The sequence below is a fragment of the Lissotriton vulgaris genome, chromosome 7, assembly GCF_964263255.1.
Source record: "Lissotriton vulgaris chromosome 7, aLisVul1.2, whole genome shotgun sequence".
Taxonomy (NCBI): domain Eukaryota; kingdom Metazoa; phylum Chordata; class Amphibia; order Caudata; family Salamandridae; genus Lissotriton; species Lissotriton vulgaris.
This window is the reverse complement of record NC_141695.1, coordinates 1223859556-1223873934: the sequence shown is the minus strand read 5'-3', so window position 1 is coordinate 1223873934 and position 14379 is coordinate 1223859556.

Genomic DNA, 14379 nt, shown 5'->3' with positions numbered 1-14379 from the left:
TGCCAGTTTCTGTTGGCCTTTCTTAATATTTTTTAATAAATTAACTATTATCCTGTTGCGGAACATTCATTTTCGAATGTCCCTAAACTGTTGTTTCCTTCTACTATCATGCACAGAGTTATCTCTTGCTCTAGCAGTAACATTTTTGATTGGTCTTTCCTTTCCGTTTAAATTGCTTCTCTTTTTCTGGACTGAAACATTTTCTGTAGAAATACTTTTTTTACTACAAATATTTCTTATGAATGATTTCGTGGTCTTACCCGGAGCTTTCTTGGTGATTTGACAAGTTTTTTTGGGAGAGGACTGCTGCAGTAATAGCTGAACTTGCTGTCTTTGACGTTTTCTAGCCTTTCTAATTCGATTCTTAGTTGGCATTTTCAAATTTTGAAATGATCTGCAGTTGAATCTGTGATAAAATATAAAAAAAAAATGTTATTAACCGCTATTACCAAACAGTAAATGAATAACAGTCATCAAAAACTTTACACCCTACTTATTATTTAACATAGCAAATCTTTTGCACCACCACTGCGTCACAAAAGTGACGCACAGTGGTACAAAACAGGCATACACCTATCATAAATCTCTCCCTAACATTTTAAATGATTGATTCAGGATGACGATAAGGTGTGGCCTATCTAGAGGTTTGTTTGGGCCCAGATCTTTGGACTGGGGTGAATGTGTGACATTGATCCACATTCAGTCCATCACCTGTTTTGTTTGTTTGAGGTGAGGCCAACACACGGTTGCAGATGAGATTTTCGCTTGTTGAAGAAAACAAAGGAGATAATACATGTGAAGGCCTACCAATGAAGTAAGTCATGTCCACTTCACTCTTGAACAAAGGGCAGACCTCTTTTGAATCTGTGGTCAGACCTAAACTTCATCTGCACAATGTCATTCATAAACTTAGGAAACACTAGTGATGTAATTGAAAAATGTGGAGTTTCTTTTCCTCATTTCAGAATTACATCACCCGTGTTTCCTCATTGACTTTAAATGTCCTTAAGACACATGAAAGCGTTTTTTGATTGCCCTTGCACCATTTTTGGGTCATTTTTAACATGGCTATGTAACTCCCATAATCAAAATCTAAATTTGCCAAGCACAGGTGGGAGCATATTTACAAGAAACTTGCCCCATGGAGAATGCTCTTCAATTTAAATGGGAAAAATAACATCATAGACACTCAAATGCCTTATAAATATGCCCCAAACAACCTATGAAGCACTAGCAGTACATATCCAGAAATTTAATTGATTTCAAAAACAGTTTTAAAACACAACATATAAATCAATTGAATACCAACATTCAAGAGGAAATGACTTAAAATTTCCTTAAGACACATGAAAGCGTTTTTTGATTGCCCTTGTACCATTTTTGGGTCATTTTTAACATGGCTATGTAACTCCCATAATCAAAAACTAAATTTGCCAAGCACAGGTGGGAGCATATTTACAAGAAACTTGCCCCATGGAGAAAGCTCTTCAATTAAAATGGGAAAAATAACATCAGAGACACTCAAATGCCTTATAAATATGGCCCAAACAACCTATGAAGCTCTAGCAGAACATATCCAGAAATGTAATTGTTTTCAAAAATCGTTTTTAAACACAACATATCTGTTTCAGCTTACATGAGAGACCATGGAATGGGCTCCATGTACAACAATAACTTGCGTTACTGCATGCAAGATTTCAACACAGAATATGCATTTACAATTTCTCAAAGAAACAAAATCTTTTTGTATATCACTTGAGACAAAGCAACATTTTAAAAACACAGCTTTCTTCATCATTTTCTCCTTAAATTATACTATTCTCTATATAAATTAAATAAATCTTTTCTCACCTTAGCAAAACTTTTTGAGTTTCAAAACAGTCTCAGAAATACACCAAATTGTCTTCAGCAGAACAAAGAGGATGCACTCCAGAGGCTGCAGCTATAGAAAGCACAGAAATGCTGCGCTGATATTCATTACACATATCTCTCATATTAGCCAATCATAACTCTTCCATCACTTTTTTCAAATCAAAACCCTTCCCCCCTCTGCCCTCTCTGCCTTTTTTGCTTAGCAACCACCTCCTGAAAGACCTCTCATGTTTGCAAGTTCACACAACAATGTTTCAATTGAACTCTGAACTCTCAGTGCACCTGCGTATCCAGTGCAATCTTTCATTAAATGTTTTTTCCTTGACCATTCAAATTACATCTTTCAAAGAACACATCCATGCACCCTAACTTTCTGTTTTCAGAAATGGAAATGCACCAATCACTGCTAATGAATCATTAGCACTGGAAATCCACAGTTTTTTTTCTTTACAAACTCCTACTGTTTCAACTGCCCTTTCATTACCACACTTCATCTGACTGCAGCACAACCTTCTCTCACCATGTTTTATGTCTGGATTGTTGGACATAGTTACATCTACTGGGCTCAAAGGTATGCTGAGAACAGAAATTTACATAACCTCAATTTACAAGATGTGGAAATTAAGTGGTTGGGCCAAAGAGGATTAAAATGTCACCAATTGATACCATTGGTGAAAACCTTTATGCATTTGCCAAAACCTGACCTGTTAATTGTGCAATGTGGAGGTAATGATTTGGGCACTTGACTGGGGTAGGTCTAGAAATGCTTTTAAAGGACACCTTTGAGCAATTAATGGCACTTTTTCCTCAAACTGCCTTGGTATATTCAAATATATGCCAAAGACAGAAATGGAGGTGGTCCAACCAATTTTGTCCACAAATTGAGAAGTCGAGGAAGCATGTAAACAAATCTGTTTCAGCTTACATGAGAGACCATGGAATGGGCTCCATGTACAACAATAACTTGCGTTACTGCATGCAAGATATCTACAGAGGAGATGGAGTTCACTTCTCAGATGAGGGCAACAGAATTTTCATTTTGAATTTAAGACTGTGCATTGGTACCTACTTATAAGTACCAAAATGTACCATAAACCCAAAAGCTCTTCTCAGAGCTACCCTACATCTGATCACTCACAATTATTATTTTACTCTAACTTTTTTCTCTAAATTTCAACAAACTACGCTCCCCGGAGCGCTACCCGGTACGCGAACTGGAAGCTAACTGCGCAAAATTTCTAAAAAAAATGTTTTTTTCCCGCACATATGGGCCTCCTCAGCCACCCTCAGAAAACCTAGGGGGTCAAGATACTTGTACCGTGCCCCCTTCTACCCATTCAGAACATTATTTGCCCTCCATCTTGTATCTTAATTCGACCGAAACACAAAATGGTGGACTCCCGTAATGCTGCTGGTTCGCGAACCGGACCGCTTCCCGGGAAGCGGTCCAAAAAAAAAGGTGGGAAAGTAATTCACAGAAAAACGACTAGAGACACTCTCACCAAATATAGATTAGCTCATACTACATAACAATCCCTTTCTTTTTCACAAATTTGATTGAAATTCCATTTAGCCATTTAGCCTGTAGACCTCTCTAAATACTGTGAGGTAAATTACTTCACAAAACACATCTGAAGTGTTGGAATTGACAACCAATGAAAATGTTACTTTCATTTTCTACTTTTGTTACCTGACATTTGATTGGTTATATACCTGAATATATATAAAGGAAGAGAAGGAAACACAGCCATTTTGACTGCTACTTCTTGTTGTACATTTCAATTGAATTATCACTAAACACTTCAACTTGTTTTTAAAGGTAAGTTGTTATTTTTAAAACTGAAGTATATTGTGCACTATAAGTTAATAAGGTTATATACTATCCCTCTGTAGTAGTTATAGATTTAGATAGACTTCTCTGTTATAGTTATGGATAGAGTTAGGCTTCTCTTGTATAATTATGAATTTACTTACGTTAAATCACATACACTTTTTTATATTCCTACTTCCACTCTGATACTATACACTGCCAAAAGATAAATTCACTGATAAAAACTGCCTATCTAAAAATAATGCCAGCAGTGCCCTCTCTCTACTAATATATATTTTTTTTATCCAAATTTCAGGCAAAATGGAAGGCGAACAGAAAGTTGAATTTCAAATTGTCCTGCAAGAGAGCAGCCAAGAAATCATTGATCCAAATGAAATTGAATTTATGAATGAAACTTGGGACCAAGAACTACTGCAATGTGTGGAAGCAGTAGATGACCTCCTTAAAAATGAGGACATTTTACACCCTCAGAGACTACAAACTATGTTCAATGAAAATAATGACCTTTCTGACAGTGAAATGTTCGAAAGTTTATTAAATTATGAAACACAATCACAATAATAAAAATTGCTTAAAAAAAGAAATTAAAAAATAATCAACAAAACCAACAATCAATTAACATACAGTATTTGAAAAGTCTATCATTCTTTTTTCCTTATAGTACGCTGCCCAGAACGCTTTCCGGTTCGCGAACCGGCCGCTCCCCACGGCCCTTTTAAAACCTCCACATAAAACCTAGGGGGTCAACGAGGATTTACTATGCCCTCTTATGGTAATTTCCCCCTTTATTTTGGCCTCCTCTTGTCTCTCGATCCTACCGAGAGACAAGATGGCGGCCGCTCCGGACTGTTTAGAATGTTGACAGACACCGAAGAGCCAATCAGCTTTGCATCGCAAAGCTCCGTTACGCGAAAAGTACGCGAACCGGAACGCTGCCCGGAGCGCTGTTACAGATATATATCTTTTTTTGAACGTTAATTTCTCAAAATCCACTGGAGCACATATATTGAGACCTAGCAAAGGCACATCGGGCTAACAGTCCCTACAATTTTGCCAAGTTTCGTGCAAATCCATTCAGCCGTTCGAGCTAAAAGTGAGGCCAACCGCCCTATGGAAATTAACATGGGAAAAACGCGTTTTGGGACCCCCCTTTTTTCTCGGCCCCCCCTTGACGACCCCCCCCAAATTTTCAGGGGCTGCTCAGAAACAAAATGTGCCATTTTCCAGAAAATTCCAGCCAATTCCGTCCACAAACGCCAAAGTTATTAGACATAGAATTTTCAAAAATCCCATAGGGAAAAAAATCCTAACTATATATACCTACTGGCGACCGCCAGTAGGTAATATATATATATATATATATATATATATATATATATATATATATTACCTACTGGCCATCGCCAGTAGGTAGTTATAGTTAGGATTGTTTTCCATAGGAAATTCTCAACATTCTATTTGGAATAACTTTGGCCCTGGTTGAAGAATCTTAGCGAATTTCTCACAGAAGATGGCTCGGTCCGCTGCGCTCCTTCCCTGAAAGTTTGGGGGGGATTGGTCAAGTGGGGGCTGAGATATAAGGGGGGTCCCAAAACGTGTTTTCTCCATGTTATTTTCCATAGGACCTTTAGACTCGGCTACAGGTCGAACGGCTGAATGGATTTATAAGAAATTTGGCAAAACTGTAAAGTCCGGTTCGCAGATTACGCTTTTTTTGGAATGGTGTAAATCCGTTCAGTAGTTGTTGAGAAAATAAAGTTAAAGTCAATTATATATCTATAGGCGCGCACGCGTGCGCACACTCAAGCGGCTGCGCGTGAGCGGAATTTTTTTTTGCTGCGCGGCGTCTGTTAACGTTCGATTCGAAGGAAATCAGGAAGTTTTGTTCGCCATTTTGTCACTGCGAGTTAAGCATGAGCGAATTTTGCGGATCTCGCGTTCGCGAATTTTGCGGATTTGCGGATTCGCAATCCGCAAAATCCGCGAATTCCCGCGAATTTGCGGATTTTTTTTTGTGTGTTCGCCCGTGTTTCTGCCAGTTCGCGAGGGTTTTTACAATTTCGCAATTTGCGAACTTACCTGTCGGGTCGCAAGTTTTGCAAACTTGTTGTTTCTACGTGTCCAGCCTGTTTGGGACACTCTTCTTCATCACTGCCACTCTCTGTCACCACTGCCACTCTCTGACTACTCATGCCACCTTCTGGCCCACCCATGCCACCCTCTGTTTCATCACCACACCCTCTGGTTGTCCAGTGTACATTATTTTCGGCAAAGCAAAGCACACCTTCCCTGCCTCAAGTGACCTGAATTAATTTGGGGCTGATTAATGTGTCACAGAATATTTTTTTAGCTGGCACCTGCTTCCTTAGTGCGCCCTGATTAGTGATCTTTTGCACTTGCTAAGTGCTTTCATTGTTGCAAAATTAGTTACAACACCTGCCCTGCCCCAACTGACAATAATGAATTAGGGACTGATTAATGGATTTTAACTTCCAGCCTGGCTCCTGCTTGTCTCCCTTAGCTGTAATTCAGGACCTTTGTGGCATATGTGTAACTATTCTGAGGTTCAGAGCAGGGTCACATAATAGTTTCAACTGGCAACTGAACTCTGGAGGGGCCCCTCAGGAAGCACTACAGGAAATGAGCCTGAACTTTTGAACCTGGTAATTAGTTACTTTCAGTTTTGCTAAGATCGTATTTCTGCAATTTTGCACTTATTCGCGGGGCGCGAACTCACGCGAACAGTGCGAGCAGTGCGAGCAAAATCCGCTGCTCGCGGATTTGCGGATTTTGCGGGAGATTCGCGAATCTCGCGGATTGCGAATTTCCCGAAAATCTGCAAAATCCGCGAGCGGAACGGATTTTCCGCCCATGCTTACTGCGAGTAAATATATTGTTCATTTCAAAGCGTTGAAACATGGAAAGGGGAGAAGGTAGAGATTGTTTTGCTGCGTAGCTTTTCTCGGGGTGTGCAGTAAGGCCCTTAAACGCAAAAAGATATAATTTTTTTCCCCCAAAAAAATACGGGGTGCCCGCACCAGGTCGCGCACATCTATTTACAAGAGTGTGAAAATGGAGATAAATCAGAAGTTTGAGTGCTTAGATATAAGGTGGCTCTGAAAAGAGCCATTGTGTTAAATGAGTATTTCTGCATTTATAAGTAAGTACTGATGCAGAGCCTGATGTTGCAGAGGAAGATTCTGTTTCCCCCATTCATGAAATGAACACCGTCTCTCCTATAGACGTCTTGCATGTGGTATCGCAAGTTGTTGTGGTAAATATAACCCATGCTATAATCTCTGAGGAACGCAGAAACATATTTATTTACATGTCTCCTTGCTTTCACAAATTGTGCACAGTGTTGATTGGACCAATTCCATTTCTGTCTTTGGCATATATTGGAATATACCAAGGCAGAAAAAGTGTCATCAATTGTCGAAAGGTGTCTTTTAGAAGCATTTCCAGACCTACCCCAGTGATTGTGCCTAGATCGTTCCCACCACAGTGCACAATTATAAGGTCTGGTTCTGGGAGATGCATAAAAGTTTTCACCAATGGAATCAATTGGGGACATTTCAATCCTCTTTTGGCAATCCATGTTATGTGTACATTTGGTAAGCCGAGGTTGCAAATTCGTCTGCTTACTGCATATTTTTCACTCCAGTGAATATAACTGTGTCCTATTAGCCAGACCTTCATTTTCAAGCGATTTGTAGTCGTCCTCCGATCGGTTCTGGAAGTGGAATGGTAGTTAGAAGTTGAAATTCTAAATAAAGAAAAAGGAAGAGGCTGGGTGTGGTTAAAAAAATAAAAATGATTGGTTGATTGTAATAAGTGGAGATTGAACAGTACGTTGCATGTTAATGTTTATGTTAAACGAAAAGTACTATTGGGTGTGAAAAAACAAGATATGTAACAGAGCTGTGGATTGGCAGGTGTTTCTGGAGGGAAAATAGTCTTCTTAGTTTGTTGTAGAACGTTGAGACATGAACTTTTGACCTGTGCCTTCGGCAAGGTGCAGAATGAGGTGTAACCATGGAAACAGCCGGAGATGGCAGTTGGTGATGGGTTCACTCTTTGGTGCCTCTGCATCTGACTCTGTTCTCTGGTGGCTGGCGGAGAACTGTTTGTTATTGTGGAGATGAAAGGGTGATAAGGAGAGAAATACGACATAGCGTTTGGCCTGTAGAAGCGTGGGAGCAGTGATTAAGTCTGAGTGAAGCGGAACTGTGGCGGTGCTTGGTAACAGTAAAAAAATTTTTTTAACAGTGGTATAACTGTCTGTACGGTGCCCGACCTACTAAGAAAGAGTTCACGGGCCGTAATTGGCTTGCAGGTTCTAGTATCAGTAAGTGAGGTCGAGAAAAGAAAACATTCAGGACTTTATTTATGAAGGCCTTGCGCCACCGGTGCGTCACTTTTTCCCATTTTAAAAAATGAGGCACCGGCGGCGGAAGGTCTTCAAAAATAAGGTCCTCAGTGTCTACAGTTAAGGTTATGTGGAACCCATGAATAGTTTTTCAATATGAAATCATTTCAGTTGAGATTATGGATTAAAAGAGAAACCGTGAATATTTGAAATGTTTATTTAGAAATGTACTGTTTTAAAGGCAAATCATTATGTAATATGAGTACAGAAATTGCAAAAAACACAGTAATTGGTATTGTTAGTAGTACATGGAATACAAACGCTATAGTTGAAGAAAAATGAATATAGTTGGAAAAAAACATTGTACACTCTTATAAGGAAGTATATTATATTTTAATAAATGGAAGAAGGTCACTGGCCTTTCAGTTTAGGAACGATATATGAAAATGCAAGTGGTTATATATCATTACTTTATCAATCAGCTGTCTACATGCGAAGCACTATCAAGTTTGTGTTATGTTACTGTGTGAGGGGGAAAAAAGGCGCCAAAAGCGACAAAATGGCGAGAGGTGCATGTATGTAAACTGTTGGATGGTGCGCAAATCAGTATTGAGGAGAACTACTGTATTGAGATATCTTTTGAAGGTTGCAGTATTGCATTTGAAATACAGCACAAGTAACAATGGAAATATTGTTGAAAGAACATATTTTTCTGTAAAGTATTTAAAAAAAATTATTTTATAGAAAATTAAAGGAGCAGAGGCGTGTGAGGCGGAAATAAGCAGTTGAGATGCGAAATGGCGTTTACAGTTATAAAAAACTCGTTTAAAATTTACACATTAATTAGGGTACATGTAGCATATATTAGCGAGTTTTGCATCGAGTACGTTTGAAATAACCTTAGATAAGATATGCAATAGAATTGTTGAGATTAGACTGTAAAAAAATAAAGTTGAAAATCGAGTAGCTGAAGAAACAAATGTCCACATAAAAGACCAAAATTTAAACAACACAAAATCATAATGTCTACTGTTAGTAAAGCCAATAGGTCTGTTCTTCAAAAGAAAATATGGAAAAGAACGTGAAGAATATAGGGAAGCAAAAGGAAATGAGGACGTCAATGGCTTGTATAAGAGTTATTGAAGCATTGTTTAGGCAAAATAGGTAGCTTCTGCTTGTAACAGAAAATCACTTTTATCATTTGAAAGTATGTCAGCTATCCAATGGAAAAGAGTAAAGCAGTACTCATGATCTGTTAAAATCGGAGCCTCTTTTATTATCAGAGGGCAGCTCGGTGGGTTTTCGATGTAGTTCTCTGTTAGGAAAGAGTTAACCGTCCATTGTGTAGGCAAAGTATGCAGCAAGTGCTTCTAACAGGAAATCACTGTTATCATCTGAAAACATGTCAGCCATCCAATTGAGAAGATGAAAGGAGCATTCATGATCTGTCATTATTGGAGCGTCTTTTGCCATCATAGGACAGCTTGGTGGGTTTTCGATGTATCTCTCTGTTAGGAAATCTTGCGCCGCTGTGAATATATTCCAATGACCCAGAACTCCTTGTATCGCTGCAAAGGCCATAAACCCTCCGTTGTAACAAAGCTGTTCATGATCAAGTAACGGATTCATGAGGTGATTGTAATTCGGTTCAGGAGGTACCAAATTGCAGAGACATAAATCCAGGGCCCACGTGAAATCACAGCTCAGGCAATGAAATACAGGCTGCACACAGGTGAAATACGAATATCGAAATGATAATCGATATGATGTATTCAAAGTCGAGAGTGGTAAGATGCCGTAGTAGTCAAGCATCCTCTGTCGAAATAGTTCTAAGTGGTCCGGCTCGTTTGCGAAGGCAGGAGGGACATCCATTTTGAATTTCCCAAGATGGTAAAGGAAACGGCGCAGTACTGCCGGTTGTATAGCAACTCCACAGAATTAGGTCACCGGCTATGCAGTGGAGAGGAGCAGAATGACTTGATAAATTTTCTAGGAGTCTAGTCACTTATATATTGCTTAGTAGTTATCAAAAAAAGTAGCTTTTCTTGAAGTGGAGGATGCGTTAAAAAATAAGGGAGTCATTTGAGCAAGTTGTAAAGGAAGGTCAATTTTTTTTTACATCAATGCTGTTTTCTGTGAATGTTAGCTAAGTGAAAGATATGTGTGTGAGCAGATGCAAAGTTTAGTTTTAAATGTGACAATGGAGCTCTTGTTCATGTCTTCCGATTCAAGGTCGGTATTCGCTGCCAAATACAAAGATCAAGAAACGCATGCGTGGGGTAGATAGTCTGCATTCTTAAAGGAAAGCAAATGAAGGGTTATTTTTACCGCGTTAGCATTGTCGTTTAAAAAGTTACAGTGATTTTCATTATATGTTAAGTGTCATTGATGAAGACTGAAAATAAATCCTTATAAATAACAGGGACTGGTGTATTTTAGAAAAGGTGTGTAACATTACCTGAATTGTAAAAAAAAAAATAATGTAATTTAAAGTGTATGGTTTGAAAATGAAAAGTAGAGGTTTATAGTTCACGTTTTGAAAGCGGTTCTAGAGGGTCAGATGCATGATAGATTTATAAAAAATAGAACATGTTTTTGAATAGTAATAGTAATATGGAAAAAATATGTGCCTTTATGTACTATTTAGATTATCTGCCTGTTGCCTATTCTTTGAGTTTTAGTAATCCTGTGTCTTATAAGTTTTCCAGGGGCGGTTTGAGGTTCATGGTGGGCTTGGGCAGGGAGGGTAGGTTGGGGGTTTGTAATAGGGGGTCCGGGTGGGGTGGAGTGCGGAGTTTAGTGAAGAGTGAGGGGGGCGGGGGGTTAGGGTGTTTGGTAATGAAGCAGAGTCAGAGGACGCCAAATTTCTGTTATGGGGTGCCACGGAAATATGTATTTATTCTCAGAGGTTTATTATATTAAGGGTATATATTAACATGATGCCTCTTGTCGTTTTGTGGTTCTGTGCATGTGTATAATGCTGGCCCTGTAGTTTTTGTTTATGGACCTTATTATGACACACAGGGGAGCCACGTTGCACAGTTGGAGATCAGAGACTTAGGAAATAAAACTTTATAATTGTAAGGGCTCTAAGCGATACAAATCGCCCGTTCTCGGTGTAAAAAATATCACCGCTATTGGTGGTATTTTCTACGGTGTTAGTGCTCGAAGGAGAATAGTAACATATATGTGAAAGAAAATTCTGTAACAGGCTCAGCATTTCACATTATCGCGTGAAAACAAAAGTTGTTCTCATATAACAATAAGTCCCTTATAATTAAGGGACGGAGTGTATATAGTGCTATTTACTACTCTGCTATGTGAACGATGTCGAATATTTCATAAGAGGAGGCTTTAAAAGTTTTTCGATAAACTGGTTTTCCAGGGAAGTGGGTGGAGTGTTCCGTGTAAATTGCAGAATAGAAACTAGTAAGAACCAATTGGAAGTGTTGTTTTAAAGTCACATGACTGCACATGCGTGTTTCGACGCCTGTACGCGATAGGTGGGTGCGCGCACCCGGTTGCGCACTAAATGAAAGCGGCGAGAAAATATCAGCTAATATGCTCTTGGAGCTCGTTTTGGTACAAAGAGTTAGTTCTAAAAAGAACTTTTTTTTTTTTTTTTTTTTTTTTTTTTTTTTTGGAAACAAGTGTTATGATGCTTTTGATTTCTTAAAGTTGCTACGACATTTTTCAGTATGTCATACTATCCAGATAAAGTGAAGAAATTTAACTTTTCTTGGAGCATTTATGACTCTCAATTTTGTGTTTAATTAGAATAAAGCTTTGCTCTCCGTATACAAAAAGTTTTCCACAGTTCTTGCATTTCATGTGCAAGTTCGCCAGATATGGTTTCAAGTTCATTTCAGCACTCGATGGAGATACAGGTCGTCCACCGGAAGATGTGCTGATTACTTCTGATGGTAATAGCGTGGCCTCCGTTTTTCTTGTCAAAGGTGGTCGCTCATTTCCTTCAGATTCGGAAGATGAATGCGGAACGGTAGCCATTGCAGCGAAGTCTTCGGGAAGATGTTCGACGTTGTTCTCTCTTGAGAGTAGAAAAGAAAGTGATGGAAGTGGGTGGAGTGCTGCGTGTAAATTCCAGAATAGAAACTACCAAGAACCAATTTAAAGTGTTGTTTTGAAGTCACATGACTTCACATGCAAGTGTCAGGTCCTGTACGCGATAGGAGGGTGCGCGCACCCGGTCGCGCACTAAAATAAAGCGGCGAAAAAACATCTCATAATATGCTCTTGGAGCACGTTTTGGTAGAAAGAGTTAGTTCTGAAAAGAACTTTTTTTTCTTTTTTGGAAACAAGTGTTATGATGCTTTCGATTTCTTAAAGTTGCTACTACCTTTTTCAGTATGTAATACTATGAAAATAAAGTGAAGAAATGTATGTTTTCTTGGGGCATTTATGACTTTCAATTTTGAGTTTAATAAGAACGAGGCTCTGCTCTCCATACAAAATAATTTTTCCACACTCGTTGCATTTCATGTGCACCTTCGCAAGATATGGTCTCAAGTCCATCTCAGCACTCGATGGAGATACAGGTCGTCCACCAGAAGATGTGCTGGCCACCTCTGATGGTAATAGCGTGGCCAGGGATCTTGTCGATGCTTTTGCATAATGCTCAGGGTGCCTTTGTTTAACATACCGCTGCATGGTATGTATAGAAAAGGAATATTTTCTATCTGGATTTCCCCTTGAGAGCTCCGAATTGCATATCGTGCAGGTTACTTTTGGCGCATTCACTTTCTTTTGATCTTCAGGATAAGTAAAAAATTGCCAAATGAAAGATTCCTTTTTTCTTCTTAACGGTGGTCGCTCATCTCCTTCAGATTCGGAAGATGAATGCGGAAGGACAGCTATTTCAGCAAAGTTTTCCGGAAGATGCTCGACGTTGTTGTTTCTTGGGAGTAGAAAAGATTGTGAGGAAAGTGGGTGGAGTGCTTCGTGTAAATTCCAGAACAGAAACTACTAAGAACCAATTGCAAGTGTTGTTTTCAAGTCACATGACTTTACATGCGCTTCTTAGGACGTTTAGGCGGTGACACTATCTAGTTACGAACGTGATTTCATACTTAGGAACTAGCATTCAAAAAACCTATGAAATTCACTGAAAAAACCATAGGTTTTACACACGTTATAGTTAGGAAATAGCATTTGAAAAACCTATGAAATTCACTGAAAAAACCCTAGGTTTTACACACGTTATAGTTAGGAAGTAGCATTTAAAAACCTATGAAATTCACTGAAAAAACCATAGGTTTGACACCAGTTATAGTTAGCTGGAAATTTTACTGACATAAAACCAATGAAATTCCACGTTATAGTTAGTTGGACTCACTATAACTTGCGCGTGTAATGCACTGCTGATGACATTACATTATACATCACTCATGACATGGTCAGTGACATCACTCATGACATCACTGATGACACCATCCTTGTGACAGAGTGACAGACCTCCTTTCAGTGTAATGTAACCCTTAAAACACATATTGGAAAATAGTGTGTAAAACCTAGGGTTTTTTCAGTGAATTTCATAGGTTTTTCAAATGCTATTTCCTAACTATAACGTGTGTAAAACCTATGGTTTTTTCAGTGAATATATATATATATATATATTCATAGAAAAAACATAGGTTTTAGGGGTGTTATATTTAGCTGGACATTTCACTCGTACGAAACCATTGAAATTCCTCCGTTGTAGTTAGTCTTACTAACTATAATTTGCGCACCCGCAATCCATTGCTGATGATGTCACATATTACATCATTCCTGAGGCGGAAGCCGGGAGCGTATTTGGATTTTAAAATTTGAGTGTCACTTGTTGATTGTGTTTTTAGAAATAACGTACCTCATATTGGCAGCTTCTAGGACTAGAACCCTCACTTTGGCTACACGCACAGTGGATCTTAGCGCTGAGAGCGGACTCGGGCCAAAACAAACGTTCTCGGATGCCATTGCCGGCGTGCACCGAGGCCATACCCCTTCGAGGCCACGCCCCCCCCATTACTAGTATAAAGACGCTGAGATCTAGCGCTCTTTAGAACTGTACTCCTGAGGTGGAAGCCGGGAGCGTATTTGCATTTTAAAATTTGATTGTCACTTGTTGATTGTGTTTTTAGAAATAACATACCTCATATTGGCAGCTTCTAGGACTAGAACCCTCACTTTGGCTACAAGCACAGCGGATCTTAGCGCTGAAAGCGGAATCGGGCCAAAACAAACTTTCTCGGACGCCATTGCCGGCGTGCACCGATGCCACGCCCCTTCGAGGCCTCGCCCCCCCCTCTAC